This window comes from Marmota flaviventris, chromosome 9 (assembly GCF_047511675.1).
Source record: "Marmota flaviventris isolate mMarFla1 chromosome 9, mMarFla1.hap1, whole genome shotgun sequence".
NCBI classification, from domain to species: Eukaryota; Metazoa; Chordata; class Mammalia; order Rodentia; family Sciuridae; genus Marmota; species Marmota flaviventris.
The window spans coordinates 73,693,570-73,699,569 of NC_092506.1; positions in this window are offsets into that span (position 1 = coordinate 73,693,570).

The following is a 6,000-nucleotide window of genomic DNA, read 5'->3' on the forward strand; positions in this document are numbered from 1 at the left end:
CATTTTTCCTCCTACAGTTTCTTTCTCAACTTGTGGTGTCTTATAATTTGATATTTAAGGGGGCTGGGATGTGGCTCAAGCGGTAGCGCACTCGCCTGGCATGCGTGCGGCCCGGGTTCGATCCTCAGCACCACATACAAACAAAGATGTTGTGTCCGCCAAATACTAAAAAATAAATATTAAAAAATTCTCTCTCTCTCTACCTCTATCTCTCTCACTCTCTCTTTAAAAAAAAATAATAATAATTTGATATTTAAGGGCTGGGGTTGCGACTCAGTTGGTAGAATGCTTGCCTAGCACGTGTGAAGTCCTGGGTTCAATTATCAGCACCATGTGTAAGTAAATAAATAAAGGCCAACCAACAATTTAAGACATTTTAAAAAATTTGTTATTTAATGCCATTCTAAGTAAAGTTAAGCTGGGTGTGGTGGTGCTCATCTGTAATCCCAGTGGCTCAGGAAGCTGAGGCAGGAGAATCATGAGTTCAAAGCCAGCCTCAGCAAAAGCAAGGTGCTAAGCAACTCAGTAAGACTCTGTCTCTAAATAAAATATAAAATAGGGCTGGGGATGTGGCTCAGTGGTTGAGTGCCCCTGAGTTCAATCCCTGGTACCACTGCCCCCCGCCAAAAAAAAAAAAAAGATCTTCACTAAATAAAGTTAAATTTTAAATTATTAGCACACAGTTTACTATCTTCACATTCTGTTATGACAGTTTTAAAGAGAAACACAAGAGCATCTAATTCCTATGTAAAAATTATAGAAATCACACAGTTATTGTTTTGTGTTTGTACATGTATGTATATTTTGTTCAAACCAGTGCAATAGAAGTGTTGCACAAAAATAGCTCAACTGTTTTTATTTTACTTTATACCATATATTCTAGTAGTACTAAAATGCTATATCTTCTTTCTACATTCAAATTAAGATCTGGTTCAAACTAAAAGCATGGCCTCTTGAAACTGTCAACACTTCTTCTTGCTTAGTTGTAGATAACTGCTTATCTTGCACTTGTTTTTAGCCTCACTGAATTCTACACATTGTGGGTCCATTGAAAGTCTGTGCTCATGGCGAATTATGAGTGCTGTATATTTATGGGGGGAGCAAGAAACTTTCATATTGCATGTATCCCCTGTATGTAAACAAATGCCATACTGTTCCATTAGATTTCACTTATGATGTGAGTGCAAAGATAAAATCATTAAGAATTTCTAGATGGGGACAGCAGAACAATAAACCAAGCATAGGGACTTTCTGAGCTCAGTGCCCTGTATTGCCTAGATCACATGTGTGCCTACAAAAGCTACCCTGCCTGCCCCCAGGTCCCATGCCTCCCTTTTCCCAACAGCGCCATCTAGAATGAACATCTGTTCATAGGCTCTTGGAACTGTCAACACTTCTTTTCTATACTTCCTAAAATTTTACTATCAGTCTTTTTGATTCTGGATTTCTTTGTTCAGTTTAAGTGAAATGAATAAAAAAAAATATCCTACACCAGCAACACACACAAACCTATATTTCCTCCTTTTTTCAGCAATAGGAAATAGGGGAGAATCCAGGAGCCATATTGTGCTCTGTGGGAACAACCTGGACCTGGAGAATCTGTGAGGCAGAGCTGATGGTTGCTATTTTTATTTTTAAAATTAATTTATTTTTTATTCCAATTTATTGTATATAACAGTAGAATGTATTACAATTCATATTACACATGTAGAGCACAATTTTTCATATCTCTGGTTGTATACAAAGTATATTCACACCATTCATATCTTCATACATGTACTTAGGGTAATGATGTCCATTTCATTCCACCATCTTTTCTACCCCCATGTCCCTCCCTTCCTCTCCCACCCCTCTGCCCTATCTAGAGTTCATCTAATCTTCCCATGCTCCCCCTCCCAACCCCACTATGAATCAGCCTCCTTATATCAGAGAAAACATTCGGCATTTAGTTTTTGGGGATTGGCTAACTTCACTTAGCATTATACTCTTCAACTCCATTCATTTACCTGCAAATGCCATGATTTTATTCTCTTTTATTGCCGATTAATATTTCATTGTGTATATGTACCACAGTTTCTTTTTCCATTCATCCACTGAAGGGCATCTAGGTTGGTTCCACAGTTTAGCTATTGTGAATTGTGCTGCTATAAACATTGATGTGGCTGTGTCTCTGTAGTATGCTGTTTTAAGTCCTTTGGGTATAGACTGAGGAGTGGGATAGCTGGGTCAAATGGTGGTTCCATTCCAAGTTTTCCAAGGAATCTCCATGCTGCTTTCCAGATTGGCTATATCAACTTGCAGTCCCACCAGCAAGGTATGAGTGTGCCTTTTTCCCCACATCCTCGCCAACACTTATTGTTGTTTGTATTCTTAATAGCTGCCATTCTGACTGGAGTAAGATGAAATCTTAGAGTAGTTTTGATTTGCATTTCTCTAATTGCTAGAGATGTTGAATATTTTTTCATACATTTCTTGATTGTATATCCTCTTCTGAGAAGTGTCTATTAAGCTCCTTGGCCCATTTATTGATTGGGTCATTTGTTTTTTTTGATGTTTAGCTTTTTGAGTGCTTTATATATCCTAGACATTAGTACTCTATCTGATGTGCAAGTGGTAAAAATTTGCTCCCATTCGGTAGGCTCTCTCTTCACCTCAATGATTGTTTCTTTTCCTGAGAAGAAGCTTTTTAGTTTGAATCCATCCCATTTATTGATTCTTGGTTTTAATTCTTATGCTATAGGAGTCTTATTAAGGAAGTTGTGACCTAATCTGACATGAGGAGATTTGGGCCTACTTTTTCTTCCATTAGGCGCAAGATCTCTGGTTTAATTCCTAGGTCCTTGATCCACTTTGAGTTGAGTTCTGTACATGGTGAGAGAGGTTTAATTTCATTTTGATACATGTAGATTTCCAGTTTTCCCAGTACCATGTGTTGAAGAGGCTATCTGTTCTCCAATATATGTTTTTGGCATCTTTGTCTAATATTGGATAACTATAATTATGTGGGTTTGTCTCTGTGTCCTCTATTCATTCTGTACCATTGGTCTACAGGTCTATTTTGGTGTCAATACCATGCTGTTTTTGTTACTATGGCTCTATAGTATACTTTAAGGTCTGGAATAGTGATGCCACCAGCTTCATTCTTCTTGCTAAGGATTACTTTGGCTATTCTCGGTCTCTTATTTTTCCAGATGAACTTCATGATTACTTTGCTTTTTCTATTTCTATGAAGAATGTCATTGGGATTTTTGAATGGGATTGCATTAATCTGTATAGTGCTTTTGGTAGTATAGTCATTTTGACAATATTAATTCTGCCTATCCAAGAGCAAGGTAGATATTTCCATCTTCTAAGGTCTTCTTTAATTTCTTTCTTTAGCGTTCTGTAGTTTTCATTGTAGAAGTCTTTCACCTCCTTGATTAAGTTGATTCCCAAGTTTTTTTTTTTCTTTTTGAGGCTATTGTAAATGGTGTGGTTTTCCTAGTTTCTGTTTCCAAGGATTTGTCACTGATGTACAGAAATGCCTTTGATTTATGGGTGTTGATTTTATATCCTGCTACTTTGCTGAAATCATTTACTAGGTCTAGAAGATTTCTGGTGGAATTCTTTGGGTTTTCTGGGTATAGAATCATATTGTTGGCAAATAGTGAAAATTTGAGTTCTTCTTTTCCTATCTGTATCCCTTTAATTTCTTTTGTCTATCTAATTGCTCTGGCTAAAGTTTCAATAACTATGTTAAATAGAAGTAGTGAAAGAGGGCATCTCTGTCTTGGTCCAGTTTTTAGAGGGAGTGATTTCAATTTTTCTCCATTTAGAATGATGTTGGCCTGGGGCTTAGCATAGATAGCTTTTACAATGTTGAGATATGTTTCTGATATCCCTAGTTTTTCTACTGTTTTGAACATGAAGAGGTGCTGTGTTTGGTCAAATATTTTCTTTGCATCTATTGAGATGATAATATGATTTTCATCTCTGAGTCTATTGATGTGATAAATTACATTTATTGATTTCTGTATGTTGAGATGGTTGCTATTTTAAGGATGACAAACAGAATGAAATCCCAGGCCTTTACAAAAAAAAAAAAAAAAAGGCACTTTGGGGGTATCCTACTACAGAATGTTGAAAAATGGCTGCATAGAAATTAAATGATATTAAAGGTGACTTTAAGCAAATGCCTGAGAAAGATAAAAGTCTATAAAACTGATGGTTTCCTTGTCCAGAAATGCTTAAAATATTTAAATGCTTACCTGAGGCAAAGGGGGCAGTCAGTCATTCTGCTTATTTGCATCTTCAGGCTTGCATGAGGTATCATCAGGATAATAATTTCAAAATTTTTCTTTTTAAATGCAACCCACAGTAAGACAGACAAGTCAAAGATTTTTGGTATTTTGTTGCTGTTTTTCTAAATGCAGAGGAATACTACCAGTGAATGAAAGCAGACTCATTTCACCTTTCTTTCTTGTCTGTCCAATCATACATACACAGATGCACAAAAGAAACAAAAAGTTCCATGAAACAATGCACTTCCCATGTATGATACATTCTGATTTTTTTTTCTTTTTCATAATGCTGATTATGACTCAAAAAAGTGATTTCACAACCTCTAATGGATCTCCACCAAGCAGTTTGAAACACACTGATCTGGGGGAATTGGTCTAGATGGCTTCTAACAAGGGGGTTGGGAGCAGAACCCATGCTGTCAGAAATATAAGCATAAATAAAAATACTGCATGGTTTCTTTAACCAGATACCAAGAGAGCTGACACTGTAAAGTTTGTACCTTGCCCTACTTTCATTTATTACCTCTGGGTTTCCCCTGTTGTGATTTGTAGAAACTATCATTTTGGAATTGAGCTGGTGGATTTCTACAAAGATTTTTGGTATTTTGTTGCTGTTTTTCTAAATGCAGAGGAATACTACCAGTGAATGAAAGCAGACTCATTTCACCTTTCTATCTTTAGTTACCCCAGGCTGATGTGGAACAAAAAATGTTGGGTGATTTCTGTTATATTTCTCTGTAATGGGTGAGAGAATGCGTGTGTTGAATTCTGAAACCATTAAATTTTGAATGTAGTACTGAATTGACACCCTGTGCTATGTATTGGCCATTATCTAATTTTCTTTATTCATTGCAAAATTATATATATATAAAACTTTTAAAAAATATTTCTTTTTTAGTTATAGATGGACACAATATCTTTATTTTATTTTATTTTTTTATATGATGCTGAGGATTGAACCCAGTGCCACACACATGCTAGGTGAGCACTCTACTGCTGAGCCACATCCCTAGCCCCGGCAAAATCACTTTTTAAATGTAAAATTTAGTATAAAAGTGTTTGGTGTATTTTTTCTCAGTCTGCTTATAAAGTTAGGCTTAAGTACTGCAATTCTGAGTAGCAACCTCTGTAAGAGTTCTCATATTTCCCTCATTCCTGGAGTAAATATGGTTGAAATAAGAAGTTTGGACTTTTGGAGGTTAAAACCCTCTACTGAAGTCCCTCCAAAATACTTTCTTACCTTTGCCTTAACATATAAGCATTTAGTGCAAAGCAGCATATATCTGATTTGCGAGGTGTGTAAAACATTTCATTACCAGGCCCCTGTTGTGCAGTGGTTCTCAAATGTGCAAAGAGCTGCGTTTGTGGGTACACACCTGTGATCCCAGCAACTTGTGTGGTTGAGGCAGGATGATCTCAAGTTCAAGGCCAGCCTTGGCAATTTAGACCCTGTATCAAAATTGAAAACATAGTAAGGATTAGGGATAAAGCATATGTGGGTTCAATTCTTATGTACAAAGAAAAAAAAAGTGAATGTATCAGAATCATTTAGGGAAGATAAATGACATATTTAAATCCCAACCTGAGAGATTAGAATTAAGAATTTTTAAAAAACTTTTCCAAGTGATTCTGATACACAGACTTTGAAACTGTTACTTAATTACGAATGTCATAATTTAAAAATCATTTGATATATTTCAAAAGTAATCTCATTTTTTTT